This window comes from Micropterus dolomieu, linkage group LG08 (assembly GCF_021292245.1).
Source record: "Micropterus dolomieu isolate WLL.071019.BEF.003 ecotype Adirondacks linkage group LG08, ASM2129224v1, whole genome shotgun sequence".
NCBI lineage: Eukaryota > Metazoa > Chordata > Actinopteri > Centrarchiformes > Centrarchidae > Micropterus > Micropterus dolomieu.
Genome location: NC_060157.1, coordinates 11,954,398 through 11,973,260, shown reverse-complemented (window position 1 = coordinate 11,973,260; position 18,863 = coordinate 11,954,398). Strand labels below are relative to the sequence as shown.

General features: G+C 39.2%; 1 long non-coding RNA gene across 1 annotated transcript; it reads left to right on the top strand.

Annotated features, from left to right (window-relative positions):
* The first annotated feature begins 864 nt into the window (after positions 1–864).
* Positions 865–2,367, top strand: LOC123974545. Its single transcript, XR_006825883.1, has 3 exons — positions 865–1,037; positions 1,935–2,015; positions 2,210–2,367. It is a non-coding gene; the product is annotated as an uncharacterized LOC123974545 (long non-coding RNA).
* The last annotated feature ends 16,496 nt before the right edge of the window (positions 2,368–18,863 follow it).

Below are 18,863 nucleotides of genomic sequence, written 5' to 3'. Positions count from 1 at the left end.
CAGGTTTTTCTAAGTGTAATGTTGTGTCTTAGCATATTTCTTCTAAAACAGCACCGCCCCATGGCGGCAGGCGGCTGCTGCTGCATCACGCCGTAGCTTGACGCAGATGTGTTTTTTTCATAGACAGTATAATACTGGACGAAGCCACCCCGCTGATTTGAATGGAGAGGAGTGAAGCCAGTTTTGGACCAATAAAATACTACTACAGGGCTACTTCCTGTTGGCACCAGTGTCTACTGCGCATGATCGCGCAGCATAACCGTGGTTTAATGATGTAGAACAACGGCAGAAACACCGTAATTTTGGTAGCTGCACCAACAAAAAGTTTCATGGCTCAGTGTGTTTGTATGACTAGGATCATCACTGATTAATCAGCCCACCTACGAAACACCAACGCAGCCTCACTGATGGCCGAATAGTTTTTTTTAGATTCACTGAAAGTTTATAATCTAAGCAATACGGTTACATCTCTCATGTGCGATGGATCCCTCCATGCAGGCTTTGGTCGGCTTCACTGTCCGATCTCTGGCTTAACCCCTTGGTTTTTTTGCTGGTAAATCACGAACTTCCTACTTAAGGCTGGATATCGTTATTTTCAGAATTTTATTTACACAAAGTGCCAGTCATCGGCACAATTGCTTGCAATTGGCTCGGCCTACCCACGAAATAATGGGGGTTGGCCCTTTCTTACAGCGCGGGCTCTCGTTGGCTGTTGTAGGCTGTAAAAGGGACATGTGAGCTCATATTGGGTCGGATTTGGTGTCACTCGAAAGGTTAGAGTTCAGCGGCTAATTTGAATACAAGGTATCGTAGTTGTTTACATTCAAATCGCCGTTATTACGGTTATAATGACTTACGAGCCACGTCTGCCAGCAAATATGAAACAATGCGGCATCAGTCCCTGGGGCTTTTTTGATGGAATAATTTGTTTTGAACTAAATGTTTTTATTGGCTTGGATCATCTGGACCTTTGACGAGTAACAAGAGCGTTTTTGTTGGAATATAATCGATCGGTGGATTACTATGAGGCTTCATAGGTGAGTCGCATCAATTTTGCTTGAGTCTTTTTTTATTGGTCTGACAGAAGCGCTTATTGTACCCGCTGTGGAGATTGTATCTTGAAATGGTTTGCATTGGTCGAATCAGAGGATTTTAGCTTTAAAACCTGTAAGTTATCACATGAGTATGAAGTTAACATAGCAGTTGTGTGCACATACCAAAAGCTGCCCGTGCCTTGGAATGTTATTAATGTTAATCAACAGTGATAAATAATCCGAAAGTCCCGCTAGGTGGGGACAACTCCTACAACACCAGTGAAGCTGGGGCTCCTTCTCTTCAGCAAGTGTTCCTCTTCTGCCACACACAACACACACAAGCTACGCCTACACATGTGCACTGACGACCAGGGGTTACTGTTACAATTTAGGATTTTTTTTACGCACTTTAAAAACATTTATTGAATGTTTTATTCTTTTTACATGTTTATTTACAGCATTACACATTGAAATGTATATTATAATAGGCAGTATATTAACTTATTGAGAGAAAACTGGTAGTTCTATGTAAAATCAGATGTTGAGCACCCAAATATCGCCAAAATGGCATGATCCTTGTTTCTCTGCTTGACTGAGATTGACAGTTGAATCAGGCTCCGCCCATCAAAACATTGAATCTTCGACTATTGGGGGTCAGCCCTAAACTGGTGTCATTCATGTAGAAAATAGAAAGTGAAACAGGTGGATTTTCAATCCTTTTTTCATCCCACTCCCCAAACAATAGTCCCCTGATGGAGTTTTAAAAAAAAATCTGTCCCCCGAAAGAATGACTCCTGTCCCATCCTGATAGAATTTTTTTTTAAAATTGTGTTTATTCATATTAGAACTGCATATTTACATATAAAAACTGATCTATCTTCTTTTCCTGTCCCATCTCAGTCTCGTGATGAATAGTGAATTGATTCCCATTCTGCGGGAATCCTACAGGAATCCCAAAACCCACAGGATTCCCGAAAAAATGTCAGCCTCTAGTAGAAACCCAGTGCTTATTATTAACAATTCTAGAAAATAAATACAAACCACACAGTCATTGGTCATTCCCTTGATGTGCTCTAATCAACAGTGTATTTACAGAACATAATACAAAAAAATACAACAAACCCTAGCCAGTGTTTGTTTTTTGTCTCTGACATTTCTCTGTGGGATGATTTCAGGAGGCATACTGGAGGATTTGGCCTTACTACTGTCAGACACACTGTAATTTGAACTCTGCTCCCATCAGTGGAGGAGATGGTGCTGGTTGAACCTTGACGGTGAGAAGTTGTGGATAGAGCTCCAGCAATAACAGAGGAATGGTTTTGTGGCCTGTAAATAAAACATCAAGTTCAAGTAAATAATAGAAAATGAAACTCTATACTAAATCTCTAAATCAGGTGACAAGATAGCACTCTTCCTAAACTATAATTCTGTAAAGTGTCACTGTTTGATTTTGTTATAGCAGCATCAAACAGAGCTTCCATTTGCTAAATGTTCTCGCAGCTGCACCTTTGACACTTACCACCGTGAGCTGGAAGGTCTTATTTAATTTAAGAGCTATCTTTTTAACTTTGCTTTTAATTTAATGGTATAGTTTATTATGTTTTATCTCTTTGCAAAGCAAAGTTTCTCTTTGCTTTGTTTGTTTTTCTATAGCCTTAGCTATGTATTATTGATGTCTTTAGGAGTTCAAGCTGTTTTTGTTTTCTTCTTCTTCTTCTTCTCCTCTAAAACTGTTCATGCTGCAAAAACCATAACCACAAAAATTGGAAAGAGGTTTGCAAATTCCACCCACTATTATGTGCACAAAGTGACACTCATTGACCTCAAAGCAGCGCTGTAATAATCAAGTTTAGATTTCTCGAAAATGGCTTTGCTTAGAGTCAAAATTGTTTTCATATTTTAATCTCTAAATTCATCTACATCTTTGCACCAATGGTCTTCTGCTCTAAAAATTTTACAACTTTTTCTTAATTTTCTCAAAATCCTATTTTTTTATATAGCTATATTTTCATCTTCCCATTTTTGGATCATCTACGGAATTGGTTGATCAAAAGTTATGAAAGGAATTTGGATATGTCAATCCATTCTGAAACTATACATATTCACTTTTTTGTCTTTAAGTTAAATGTGACATAAATACTATTAAATCAAAATTCTCTAACCAAACTCTGAAAAGTGGAGCTCATCCGGAAGTCTCTTAAACCTGCATTCTTTCCTACAGCCAGCAGGGGATAACTCCACTGCAAAAAGAAGTCTGCTTCAATTAGAAATAATGTCAAAATGACCCTGCTTCCCACTTGATTTATTACCTCAGTAAACTTTCATAATGATTTTATAGTCAATTGTTTATGGTCCCATTTAGAGGAAAATAGTCCATAAAGCAATTGAAATACAAACAGACACACACACACACACACTCACATACACACACCTTTATTAGAGAGATGTGGGTCATGCAAATTACGGCGCCTGAGACCATCGAAGAAACTGTGTACCCGAGTATCAGTAAAATGATAATAAATCTAAAACAAACATTACGAAGCAAACAGTGCGAGATCCATGCTAATTGAGCTGTCTGACCCTGCCTTGTATCACTATTGGTTTTAGAAATAAATAGTTCCACATTTGCTTTGTACCGTTACATCATTTCTTGCTGGCTAAAATCAACACTTTGACATAATACTGGTACACAGGCTAGTGATATGGATGACATTAGCTGGTGAAGTAATGTGGCAAGCCATACAACTGTAGTATTTTACAACAGATAACATTAACAACTGGTTAGCATTAGCCGGCACGTTAATGTTATTAAGTGCTTGAAGTGGAAAAAGAACCTCTACCTGAAGGAGAAACTAGTATGAATTACTGTTAGTAAATATTATAACATTAATGAATGACAACAACCCACAATTAAAATGACTGTTTTGTACAACTGGAATTTATATTGTAGCCTACTAGTGGTAATCTATATTACTGTTTAATATCTGTAGGCAGACTATCCAAATAAAGTGTTACCTGTCAATATATTAATAATATACTAATGTCATACTTTGTATTAAATTACTGTGCAAGAAAAATGCTCTACATGGTAGTTAGTCTCTGAAGTGCTAACTTGTCATAATCATAACCATTTATGCAGAACAACGAGTTCAGCATTTAAAACGTTTGCTGATTGAGGCATCACTTTGTGTTGTAAAGTGCTGGGGACATAAGGGCTCAGATTAGGGTGTGACGACACACTTGGGTCACGTAAACAAGATGAGAAGGTATTTTAACAGTATTTTCAATAAATATTCGATGCTGAAATATATCAGTGATGGGGTCTGGGGGTCCTCCCCCAGAAGACTTTGAGCATTAAACACTTACTTTAAAATGTATTTCTTTATATAAAGGGAAACAAAATTAAGGTGGGAGGTGACAATAAAAAAAAAAAAAAGGAATATAATGCAGTAATCCGCAGCTTGTTGTTTTAGCTTAAGTTACATTTTTGGACAATGCACATTTGTTTCTTACCAAGAGCAAGAGGCTCAGCAGCGCGCATGAACGTCACAGCCTATTTAAACCAATGGATTTTGCAGAAATTTCGACCCGATTTCTTCATATAGGAAGCAGCAATAGAGGCTGTTCCAAACATCTGAGAAAGCCAACAACTGGTTCATTTTCAAGTAATTTATTTGATTAAAAAAACTACATATCCCTTCAATACAACGGTAAAATGTAACTGCATACTAAAATAACTGCTTGACAAAAAATATCTAAAATTAAATTTGGACAATGAAGCGTTGAAAATGAACAGATAGATGTCAAGATATTATCCCACTGAATCAGAAATGCCATTTTGATTTCCAAGTTAATAAATCAGTAGAGAGAAAAAAGTGTCTTGTCATACTGAAGCTGTCAGATCTGAAAGGTTTGGTTTAGGATTATACAGAGAAACATTCAAGCTTTTAAATACAGTTTGGTACTTTTCACTCAGCAATACTGTGTGTGTGTTTGTATGAGGAGACTGTGAGAGAAAACCAATGTGCTTGTAGGAGGCAAATTTTTATTTGATTTTTTTCCGCAATTTTAAAGTGATCTTGGAAAACAGAGACAAAGGCAAAAAATTGTCCACTGCGAATATTAAAACACTACAATAATAGTACACGATAAGTAAAAAATAATAGTGTTAAAAGCTATTATGATTTTCTTTTTTGGGAGTTTTTTAGGTCGCAACCTCCGGTTGTAAACAACTGGTTATTTCCACACATGATTGACTGAGTGGGTTTTCTGTGAATGCTGGACTGACAATTGCACAGTTACTTGGCAGCCATGCAGGAGGCAAGTTCCCAAATCAAAATTTTCTGTAAAAGGGCAGGGTAGGCCCATGCTGTAGAGGAAACGTTATGGCAGTAAATCAATCCAGGGCTAGACAACCTCTCATCGTTAACAATAACATTACAATTCTGAGTGATCACCATCATCCCATAATGCATTTTTCTTGTGTATGGGATGAGATTGCTCCACTCAGTGAGGCAGGCATGGATATCCAGTGGTTACTTGAACATGTTAGTGGTGTTGGACATATGATGCTTCCTCACAGGCTGGTCACATTTATAAGCAACAGACTACATGAGACAGCTTCTAACTCAGTGTTATAAAGACAAGTCCAATGATGGCTAAAAATAATTATGCAGTAATTAGCACCGACTTTGTTTAAATGTGCCACAAGACACATCCTGTATCATCACACAAGTGTTCCTGCTGGTGTTTTTCTGTATTTTCACCATGCTTGATATGTTGGATATGGATTTCCATTACTCAGCTTATTCTGGAAGCAAAGAGACAGGAGAGAGTAGGTCCCTCAGGGCCGAGAAACAACCTCCGCCTGAATCCTCTGCGCATAATTGAACAAATTAGCTATGAACAGCTGTTACCTGTTAAAATGACCCGCTTTCATTTTATCACCATGGACAAGAGGTCTGATAGCATCTGCACGCTACAGCTGTCAGCCGTTCTGATTAGCTTGCCGATTTCTGCTTTCAATATATCATGACAAACATAATTAGCTCAACATCTCTTTTTATGGATTCTACAAATAGCCAGGCACACAGAGCATGCCAAGTGTCCATCAATTACAGTCAGTCTGCTGGTAGCCTGGCCACTTGGCCGCTTGGACCTTGTCAAACTCCTTTCCTTTAAAAGAAATGTTAATGTTACTGTAAGTTAAAGCCTAATGTAGTTTCACTTTTTAAAATTAAGATTATAGAGTGTGATCATTGAAGTACATGAACCTCACAGCCAGATTTCGCCAGTGGTTCAACCTCCTGCAAACCCCCATAATACGGAGAGAGCACACTGTGACGTAGTCCTTTTACTAATCAAGCAGAGTTTGTTCAAGAATGGAAACTTGGGCAATAATGGCCATTTAAAAAGTTTCAGCATTAGTACAGATGAAGTTAAGTGGCTGTAAAATAATAGTTTGAATTATAAGTGTACAGGTTAATTGTCTTAAAGTAACTGTACAGAACTGACTTTTAAACACAAGTGCACTGTGAGGGTGGTATTTCCTATCCATAATCTGAAAGAACAAGACAAATAAAAAGTTTTCTAGTGTCCTACTAAGATCATAGTTCACCAGAAGTTCTGATGTAATAATGAGTTGCTTTTTAAAGCATTGTGCAGCAAATGCCAAAAGAAAATCACAAAACCTAAAGCTGCAATTAATACTTTTATTGATCAAATGATGTGTGTGATGGCGACCCCTGCCCTCGCTCACCTTAGTTTTCCTTATAGTTTTAGTTTGTTTTCTCACACACCATCCACATAGTTAAGCTTCTCTTAAGCAGAGCTGTTCCATACAGGAAGTAATCAGACTGTATCAAGTGCCCTTCACAGCATGGGGGGGAATAGGATTTCTAGTTTAGAAATGTTAACTTATTTATTTAGTATATTTTGTTTTGGTGTTTTTGTAGTGGTTAATTGTAGTTTAGTTGGTAGTGTTCGTGATCAGTTTGTCTTAATTAGGTCAATTTGGTCTGTTCACCGCAAAAGAGAGTTTTTCTAACGAGTTGGTGCAGAACAAAGTAAAGCTAAAATTTCATTGAATACAATTAGCCTACATATGTACCATAATCCTTGAACTTTGCTGTGTGCGCGTTGGACTCGTCACTTGTGCATTGATGTTGATGATTGCGTGGCATTTGGGCGTTTTGGTTGTTCGCTGCGCGGCGGTGGGGTGCTGGGAGGGGGGAGATCACTGGTCGGTCCTGGCGCTGCTCTTCCGCGGGTTACGCCTCTTGCGTTCCGTCGGCATTGCGTTGTCAATTGGAATTTGGATGGTCGTTTTTATTTATTTATTTATTTATTTTTTGGGCGTCTGTTGGTTAGGTCGGGGTCTTCCGCGTTTGCATCGCGGTGCATCTGGGAGTCATATTTTTATTTTATTTTTTTCTCCCACCCCTATTGGCTACTGGGGTTCTTGCCTGCTTGTTGCTGGGGTCGGTGTGGCACAGTCGTGGCGTCCCACTCTCAATAACAACTACATTCTTTAACAGGCTTATGCGCACACACATGTGCACACACACACACACACACACACACACACACATACACATACACATACAGACACATTCACCCACACGCACACAGTCTCACACATAGACACAAACAAATTTAGGTTGTCCCTGGTAGAATTATTCCTGATGCTTTTCTTTCAGTTACTTATTTAAATTAATTGTTATTATTCCAGCTCTCATGGCTGTGTTGCTTATTTATTGTGCTTGACTGTTTCTTGTTTTCATTTTTCTCTTAGTTGTCTTACTATGTCAGCTGTTTATTGCTGTTGTTCGGCTGGTTGTCTTTTATTATTATTATTATTATGGTTTTTGTTTGTTTGTTGCCCCCCTCCCCAATCTACTGCAGGTTTCTTTCTTTGTGCAATTGGTGTTTCCCTCTGCTATTCCCTGTTGTCCCCACCTTCCATCTCCCTTCTCTTGCAGGTGTTGTCCTTTCTCTGTGCTGTCTGTTTGTGCGATGTTTGCTCCCCCATCCCCATGTCTGCCCCCCTGTCCGACCGGTGACAAATCAATACATAATTAAATAAATAATAAAACATACAAAGAAGTATATTAATACTTGTTAAAGTAAAATCTGTCTAGCACAATATGGTATCCAGCTCATCATACTCTACACCAGGCTGCTGGGCAGGAAATAGTTTTAAAAAAATAAATAAATAAATCCTTGAACATTGAATAGTGCACTTTGTCAGGTGGCCACAGACATGAGAATGTTGCTTCATGTCTACTCGATGTGTGATAAACAACCGTTAACATGTTCGCCATAAAAATGATAAATACATCAACGTTGTCTTTACAATTTGTTGCACTGCCACCATGTGGCCAAAAAGTAATTACATGTTTAAGTAACATCAAAAATCCATTACAATTTTCCAATCAAGTTTCTAAGTTATCGACCATCCTCTCTGTATACCTTTTTTAAAATCTAATTTGGTCTCTTGATCATGATGATGAATGGTAAATGGACTGTCTTCATGTGCCGCTTTTCTCCAAAGCGCTTTACAATTTGGCTCTCGTTCACACACTGACAGAAAGCTACAATTTCCTTTACATGAAAGGATTACCTGTGAAAAAATAACCATGTGTAATGTTTTCCAAATTAAGGATATTTTCAGTTGCCCCTTCACTGAACCAAGCCATAAATGACCTTCAGTTAGCCTTTCAACAGCATCAAGTCTCACTACATGGCCTCAAGTTATTGCTAAATACTAAGAAAACCAAATGTATTACATTTTCAAGGGCTCGTTCCCAACACCCAGATAATATAACTATTAACACACTAAATGGGGACTCATCATATAAGTATTTAGGTTTTTGGTTGGACAACAAACTTTCTTTCAAAGTTCATATTGAAAAGCTTGTAAAAAAGCTGAAACTAAGGCTGGGGTTTTACTTTAGAAATAAGGCTTGTTTTAACATGATAGCCAGAAAAAAACTTGTACAGGCTACCTTTTTAAGTGTTTTGGACTATGGTGATGTTGTCAACATGCATGCTGCCTCTAGTACTCTCCACCTTTTAGACTTTGTGTACCATAGTGCTTTGCGCTTTTTAACTAACTCTGATTCCCCTGATTCTCATTGTACACTGTATGAACTGGTAGGCTTGCTCTCACTAAGTGTACATAGACAACTTAATTTGCATATTTTTCTATACAAGGCCATGTTGGGTAAACTGCCGGCATATTTATGTAATCTCCTCAAGCAGAATTCCAGATGTTTTCATCTCCGTTCCACCAGGTGGCTCTCTTACCAGGTTCGAAGGGTTTTTGCTGAGCTGGGAAAAAAAGCCTTCTCTTACTTTGCTCCATGGTCTTGGAATAACTTGCAAAACTTGCTACATCTAAATGATCTAAACCCATTATATGAATTTAGGCCATGTTAAAATGCCATGTAACTCAAAAATGTAACTTCCACATGTGACCTGTTACTTTCCTTTATATGTGATGTTTGTTTGTTTTGACTATGCTATATTTCTATTTAAATTGTAACTGGTGTGCCGTCTTGGCCAGGTCTCCCTCGGAAAAGAGATTTCAATCTCAAGGGACTTCCTGGTTAAATAAAGGTTAAATAAAAATAAATAAATAAAAAATATCTCGCTCTCTCTTTGTTTTTTCTACACAAGTGAGTGAGGCATCAATTCTGCATTAAATCTGTATAATTGCCGTAACTTCTATTGTATCTCTTCCATTTTCTAAATGCCTGAAGAAGCTGTAGCCAAATTCTTACACAAAACTCACCATAACTTGCTGGAACTTGCTGGTGTCTTTTTATGGTTGTAAATTCAATTCAATTTCAATTAAATTTTATTTATATAGCGCCAAATCACAACAACAGTTATATCAGAGCGCTTTTCATAAACGAGCAGGTCTAGACCATACTCTGTGATGATATTTACTAAACCCAACAGTTCCCAGCAAGAGCAAGCACTAGGCGACAGAGGCAAGGAAAAACTTCCTTTAAGAGGCAGAAACCTCGAGCAGAACCATGGCTCAGGGTGGGCGGCAATCTGCCTCGACCGGTTGGGGGGGGTGAGGGAGGCAGCCTACACAATATACACACAGAGGTACAGACAGTAAAGGTTATGTTGCTATAGACTGAATGAAAAATGGTACAGATATTTATAGTAGTGTTAATGATAATAATCGTAATAGGACTAGTAAAATAATAAAAATAATTGTAGCAGAGGGTGTCGAGTAGGAACACGGCGGCAGCAGGTGACTCGCAACCACATACCCCACAGCTCCAGAGCCAGAAACACCTGCAGGAAGAGATAGGAGGAGAGAGGAGAGGGACGAGAAAGGACTAGACTACAGGAAAGGGAAGAAGTCCAGTTAGTAACATGCATTAATGGGATGAGGTTGCATACAGAGGGAGAGAAAGAAGAGGAGAGAGGAGCTCAGTGCATCATGGGAAATCCCCCGGCAGTCTAGGCCTATAGCAGCATAACTAAGGGATGATTGAGGACTCACCTGAGCCAGCCCTAACTATAAGCTTTATCAAAGAGGAAAGTCTTAAGCCTACTCTTAAATGTGGAGATGGTGTCTGCCTCCTGAACCCAAACTGAAACCTGGTTTCACAGGAGAGGAGCAGAACGCTCTGGCTCCCGTATACATTTGGAGACTCTAGAAACCACAAGTACCCCTGCATTCTGGGAGCACAGTGCTCTGGTGGGATAGTAAGGTACTATGAGCTCTTTAAGATAAGAATGATTTTAAATTCTATTCTGGTTTTTACAATGCAGAGAAGCTAAGACAGGAGAAATATGGGCTGTGTTCGAAACGGAAGGCAGTTGCCTCGCTGCCTCGATACCGTAGTAGACAGCTGCCTCAGAAGGCATCACTTTCAAGTGAAGGCAGCTCTGTTTACATTGGTTTCGAACAGCCTTCTAGGGCAGCACTTACGGCAACGTGTGACGTCAGCATGCCGTCTTGAGTCTCTTCTGGCTGTCAGAAGTGTTTAGTTTAGTTAAAAATCCTTTTAACAACATATATTTGTGAACAAATTGGCCATCTTGACCAGTTTTCGAAAGCTCCTGCGGCCACAGCCTTGCTGCTTTATGGGTAATAGTCAGCATCAAGTCACCATTGATGCTGCCTTCAAAACTGGCTGTTACTGGGTCAGCTTGAAGGCATCTCAGGAGACAGGATGAGATCATTCGAGCCGTTTGGAACAGCACTCGATGCTTCGCTGTCCTGTTAGACACCCTCTGAGACAGCAGTTCAGCCCGTTTCGAACACAGCCATGGTCTCTTTTCCTGGTTCCTGTCAGGAACACGTGCTGCAGCATTCTGAATCAGCTGAAGAGTCTTAATGGACTTTTTCGAGCAGCCTGATAATAAGGAATTGCAGTAACCCAGCCTAGAAGTAACAAATACATGGACTAGTTTTTCTGCATCATTTTAAGACAGGATGTTCCTGATTTTTGCAATATTACGTAGGTGAAAAAAGGCGGTCCTTGAAATTTGCCTAATGTGAGACTTAAATGACATGTCCTGATCAAAGATAAGATTCCTCACAGTGGTGCTGGAGGCCAGGGCGATGCCATCCAGGGAAACAATATCTTTTGATAATGCATCACGGAGGTGCCTAGTCCCCAGAACAATAAGTTCAGTTTTATCTGAGTTTAACATTAGAAAATGACAGGTTTCCAGGTATCCAGGTTTTAACATCCTGAAGGCATATTTGAAGTTTAGCTGACTGATGAGTTTCATCTGGCTTGATCGATAGATATAACTGAGTATCATCTGCATAACAATGAAAGTTTATGGAATGTTTTCTGATGATATTGTCTAAAGGAAGCATATATAAAGTGAAGAGGAATGGAGTTCCACAAGGATCTGTCCTTGTGGAACTCCATGACTAACTTTGGCATGCATGGAGGACTCATCGTTAACATGTACAAACTGAAATCGATCTGATAAATAGGACTTAAACCAGCTTAGAGCGGTTCCTTTAATGCCAATGAAATGTTCCAGTCTCTGCAATAGGATCTGATGGTCAATGGTATCAAATGCAGCACTAAGATCTAATAACACCAGTACAGAGACAAGTCCTTTGTCTGATGCAATTAGGAGGTCATTAGTAATTTTCACCAGTGCTGTCTCTGTGCTATGATGAACTCTAAATCCTGACTGAAAATCCTCAAAAACTATTGCTGTGGACAAAGTCACACAGCTGTTTGGCAACTGCTTTATCAAGGATCTTAGAGAGAAATGGAAGGTTAGATATAGGTCTATAGTTGGCTACAACATCAGGATCAAGGTTGGGCTTTTTCAGAAGAGGTTTAATTAAAGCTACTTTAAAGTACTGTGGTACATAGCCTGTTGATAAAGATAGATTGATCATATCTAGTAGGGACTGACTAAGGGTAAAACTTCTTTAAGTAGCCTAGTCGGGATGGGGTCTAAGAGGCAGGTTGATGGTTTAGATGAAGAAATTATTGAAGTTAGTTGGTAAAGACCGAGTGAAGCAAGGCAGTCTAAACATATATCTGGCTTTACAGCTGTTTCTAAGGTTCCTGAGTTTGGAGATAAGTCGGTGCCAGTTAGTGCAGGTCTTGGTGAATTTTGTTTCTAATAGTAATAGAATTTTATCATTAAAGAAGCTTATGAAATCGTCACTACTAAGAGCTATGGGAATACTTGCCTCAATAGGGCCGTGACTCTCTGTCAGCCTGGCTACAGTTCTGAAAAGAAACCTGGGGTTGTTCCTATTTTCCTTAATGACTGATTACTACCTTAATCCCCTTCTTCCACCACTCTGCCACCTTCCCCGCACCGCCGCTATCCATTTCAAAACATAGTCAGACTTGCCACCAGCAACATTGCCCAGCAACATTGCTCAAAAAGTTGCCCCGTGTATCATCAGCTTAAGACTATCTTGCCAAATTAAACGAGAATTTTCCAGTTTGGTGGAACACCAATTCCTCTCAAGTTTTCGAGTTTCAGTATTATACCATGGAGCTAACCGTCTTTGTTTTATTATTTTCTTTTTTAGAGGGGCAACAGAGTTGAGTGTCATTTGTAGTGAGCCTTTAGCATTATCAACAAGATGATCGATTTGGGAGGGACTGAAATTAGCATCCTCCGTTACTTTGTGACTTGATAATGAATTTAGAGCTGATAGAGTTGCATCCTTAAATTTAGCAACAGCACTATCAGACAGACATCTTGTATAAAAATTTTTGCCAAATGGTATGTAGTTCAGCAATACAAACTCAAAAGTTATCAAACATTAATTAACAATATACCAGAACAAGGTGGAGGGTGTGATTAAAACAGTGAGTTGGTTCATGAACACTCTGAGAGAAGCCAATTGAATCTAAAAGAGAGATAAAGGCAGTACTAAAGCTGTCATTCCCAACGTCCACATAATATTAAAATCCCCTACAATAATAACTTATTAAATAAAGTTGACAAAAACTCAAACTCAGAGTACGGACTAGGTGCTCGGTACACTATAACAAATAGAATTGGTTGCAGTGATTTCAAACTTGGGTGTGAAAGACTAAGAACAAGGCTTTCAAATGAGTTATAATTTAGTTTAGGTTTAGAGCTGATTAGTAGGCTAGAGTTGAAGATACCTGCAACTCCACCTCCTCGGCCTGTGCCTCGAGGAATGTGAGTATTAATATGACTGGGAGGGGTGGATTCGTTTGGGCTGACATATTCTCCATCACCCAGCCAGGTTTCAGTAAGACAAAATAAATCAATATCATAATCTGATATTAGTTCATTTACTAGTACACCTTTAGAACAGAGAGATCTGATGTTTAAGAGTCCACATTTAATTTTCCTATTCGTTTGCACTATTGCTCTTGTGGTTTTAATTTTTATGAGGTTTTCCTCTTCCGTTTGCCTTTGATTTAAATAATTTCAATGGTCAGGGGACAGACACCGTCACTATAGGGTTTTCACTAAGTAACTCCTGAAACGGCGGAGCAGAGAAGTGTGTTAGACTGCAACTCTGCCTCCTGGTCTAACAAACTTGGCCAAATTTCTAGAAACGAGAGCTGCTTCTTACCAAGTGGGATGGATGCCGTCTCTCCGAATCAGACCAGGTCTTCCCCAGAAAATCTGCCAATGATCTACAAAGGCCACATTGTTTGCTGGACACCACCTTAAATGGATGAATAAACTTTCTGATCAGCTTCGTTCAGGAGCAGAGTAACAACTTTATTGTAGCTGCACGTGTATATTTTATATTTTGACCTCTCACTTGAAGTAATGCTCGTATCATTACAGTTGCCCTGGGAGGTGGGGTTAATTTTGCAAGAAATAAAGATATGAGGAACATGTTTTTAGCCTCACCCTCAGTTAGCCTCACCCCTTGAAATATTGCACATTATTCCGTGAGCCAAATGATGTCTCATCTTAGAGTTATCTTAAATCACCCCCCTGCTTGATTATGTGGTCACACAGTGCACCAATCAACAGCTGACCTTTTGCTGTAGGAACAGTTATAAACACCGCAGGGGGAGATGTGAGAGAAAAGGGTGATGTAGAGAGGACAGGTTATCTACAGATTGTCTCATTTGTGCAGAATAGAGGTTTGGATAGATATTTTTTGGACAAAACCCTGTTAAAACTCCAAACTTGGAAACCTCCAGTCATAGAGGCTGCAGCGATCACACAAACCATCCTGAAATTTAGTTAAAAGAGCTCTGTAGTAACATAAAACAAGCCAAAGGAAGATAGAGACTCATTTAGTTAAGTCCCCCATAAGGGAGACTGTAAATGCTTGAGGCTCTATCTTGTGTGGAAATGAAGAAAATGGAAGATTTGAAACCAAGGAAGAGAATACAAAGGGGATTTGAATGTAAGACATTTCACAACCAAAAAAACAATAAGAACATGTTTTCTTTTTTCTTAGACTGCCTATTGTACCTTCCCAGTTCCCAATACTGTATCTGCAGATTCATATTACATCACATATGTTACTCATGAAAGCAAAGTGTTAATTGTTGCACTAAGATCTCATAAACTTTTCAGCAAGCATTTAATGGGAAATAAATTATATGGATGTGGATTGGTTATTTCTTCCACAGCTGTACATGATAAAATCTGACGATTACATCAGAAGATGCAAAAATGCTGCTGTTCATGCTTGTTAACATAGTTGAATGTGTTGATGCAACATACTTATAGAGTTCTCTAAATTATTTCTAAAGCAAAGCATGCACACAGCAGAGAAGCAACAGCTAATACAGCAGCTCCATCAGGGCCGTATCTAGAAGCTCTGTGTAGGTAAGTACTGACAGATGGTGGATCATGTTGACAGTGTGTGTATATGTGAGCGATAGATAGCTACTCTGTGAATAGCTGTGGAGCATAATATGATTTGGATGTACGAATGGAATCTAAATCTGATTGCAGGCAGTACTATGAGCCCAGAGCTTCACTCCTTTATCCCTGTCCCTCGCTAGCCATAATATGGTCAGTTGCAGCTGTTCTCTCTGGGGTGTGGTCTCACTGACCCAGGAGGAAACATTATCGCTTACCATCTCAGCTTTTAGGTGCCTTTATGCCTTATTTAAATGACTCTCATTGTATCATAACACTCATCCTACCTACCACTGCCTTCCAGACTGTGGTTCTTTAGTAAGCTCTGTATGAATCGAATATCTTTTCGATGTGGTGCCCTGTGGAAAGGCCAGCGTAAAGTTTCAGGGTTTTTTTCCCTCTTGTGTGGTTTTGTGGTTCTCTTGACTATTTGAACCCTCTCTTATTTCTCTTGAGAGTCCACTCCTCCCCTGCAGTGCAGTTACTCTCTGAAAGGATTAGATGAGGAGTTCACCGCGGGGGCATCAGGCAATCTGCATACAATAGCCCACTACGGCTGTGAATAAATCAACATTGATGTAAGACAATAAAGCCAATGCAGTATGGCTCTTTGTTTATTCTTATTACACAGAGCGGCACACTTTGGAACACTCAGAGTAAATGCATTACTTGGAGAGGACTCAGAACACAGACCGCCCTGCCATCTCTGTTTCACTCGATGTGTGCTATGTCTGGGTCCAGAGGCGGTCCGGCAGTCCACTAAAGCAACCATTAGATAGATCAGGCTTGGGCCATTCCCTCATTCCCGGACCATCTTCTGTCCCTCACATCCTCCAGCCATCATAGAGGAAATGAAAGTCAATGATAGAGAATATGAGGAAATACAGAGCTCCCTCAAGGGAGATATACTATATATCCATACCTGGCTAGATGTTAATGTCATTTTAAAAATATTAGAAAAAGCACTCTAAGTGAACCCCTGTGATGTTCCTGATAGCTACTAATAGGATTCTATGGAGAAAATGTTGCAGCCATGTGTTTTCTAATCTACTATAAAAAGCGAATTTATTATCTAAGCAAATGGGAAACATCTGGAACATCATTCTGATACATATGGTCGATTCTGATATTGAGTCTTTTGAGCATCCCCTCCTCTGATAATCTCAAAGTTAATATTTGGATTATGAATTTAGTTGTTTATTGATTCAGAATTTGCCTGTTCAGTTGTAGCGTTATCTCAGACACTTAATTAGTTAACCAAAGCCTTGAGTTAGAAATCTTCTAAATTCATCATCATGAGAAAGTATGAATTTGGAATTAGCCACTCTAACAGATGTTTATGCACCGAAGTAACGAGCATGCACACTGAGAAAATGTTTGATGTTACGCTTGTGTCTCTCTTCGAAAGTGTCTCTCTGGAAATATTTCTGAGCAATATTAAAACATGGATACTAAAGTACATCTTAAAGCAATAGAGATCCCTTCCTGTAGTGAATCCAATATAAGTGATGGGTAACAAAGTCTAAAGTCTTGTTCTGTAAGTGAGGGGGGATTTTGTCCCCCCTCACTTACACTTTAAAAAAGGATCTTCTCAGAACCAGTACGGACATAAAGAACAATTGTACAGACCAAAAACACTTTCAATGTACATATAGGCACGTAAGTACTGTTTGAAGACAGACTTTTAATTTTTTTTCCCATATATTCTTTCATTACTTTTACTTTGCATTTTGCCCCTTAACTTGACTTTAAGTAATGTTTTAAATGCGGGAGGTTTACACTTCATTGAGTATTTTGTACATTGTACCCTGCATTTACTTAAAGGCAGGGTAGGCAAGTTGCTTCTGAAACACTTTTCCTCATATTTGTTGAAACTGTCTTTATACACCAATGCATATTAAAAAGTTAGGTGCACTGAAAAAGAGAGTATAAAAATCGGCTGTCTGTAGTCCTCTCACGGCTGCAGTAAACACAGCCACTCGTTCCATTCGGACCGAATGCAATGATTGGCTGGCTGATTGTCACTCTACCTCGCTGCCATAACTACCAGCTGTGCTGCTACAGGAGCTGCCCCCATGCGCGCACCCAGTCAGCTCTCTCAGACCTGACAAGCGAAGCGGTCAGACCGGTGGTAATATCTGCGTGGCTTTACGATAGTGACTGACAACTGAGGAACACCAAGGGGCTGAAAAGTTACACCGTGGTGGCTTTATTTCTGCTGGACAGGTAATCTGGATTTTATCATTTTGATGGTAATTTGTTACTTTCATCGCTAGCAAACGTAGCTACCTACTTAGCATACAGCTAACGGTTGCTACGAGTGCAGGCTGGTGTAAGAGCCAGAGTAGAGGCGATGAATTATATCTAGCTGTAGGTGAGCTGGAAAACAGCAGCGCAAGCTGTGTTTTCCAATGCTAATATTATGTAAGGTAGGTGTAGATTGCGCCGGTTTAGTTATTCACCATCTAGGTTTACTATACTATGTTTACACCTGTCTTATCACCTTGTATCTAATCTGTTTGTGTAATTATGTTGTGTCTGCAGGCGTTGTTTGACTGTATGTTACTCTTTTACAAATGATGTAGCTGTGTGTTTGTAGTTATGAGAAAGACATTTCAACATTAGTGTACATAAACAATGATGGCTAAAGGTCCCCAAGTATTTGTGTTTCTGGTACATAAGCTACCTATAATATAGTTTGACATTGTTCGTAGCTAAACATACTGTGTGAAAACCTTTTACTGTAACTGGTGTTATGCCATTACTTATTTTACCAGAAGTAAAAAATCCTGTATGTTTTATTTCTACTGTGCCCTCAGGTCACCTGCAGTCTTCTAACAAATATTTTACTAATTACTCTATAAGAGAACAATGTCAGGTGTTAGAAACTTTTCACTAAGCTGATCCTCCTTTCTGTATTATCAGGTACAGCAAGGTGTACAACAAAAAGTCCAGGAAGTGGAGCTTGTACTCATTGAAGGTGGAGAACTACAGTTACATCACAGACCTCCAGAGTGCCATCCTCCTCCTCCAACTGTTGTCTACTACTGAGGAGATGCCTAGAAGCAGAACCAGGAGACCTGATGATCCCCGTCAACATGGGGTTCAGTCAGGTGTCCCTGCCCCAACTATGTTGCTAGATACAGCAAAATGTAAAACAAAAAGTAATATGGTTGGTTTTGAAATGTGGTAATCATGTCAGAGAGGTGACTGTGATATATTTAATCATCTCCACGGCAGCGATACGATGCTATGAGTAAAGTCTGTCTTCATAATCAGTCGATACATCTGGACACACCTTGTCTCTTCCTGTATGTACTTATTTTTATTGATGTTTTAAAAATGATCTATTTGTGATATAGGTTGTAGTTTTAGTAGTATTTAATAACAATAAATAAGTGTTATTCCACATTTGGATGTCATTATTTCAGACATAAGACATAAATGTAGTTGCTTGATTGTTTATGCTGCAAGTGTACAGAAAAGGCATTT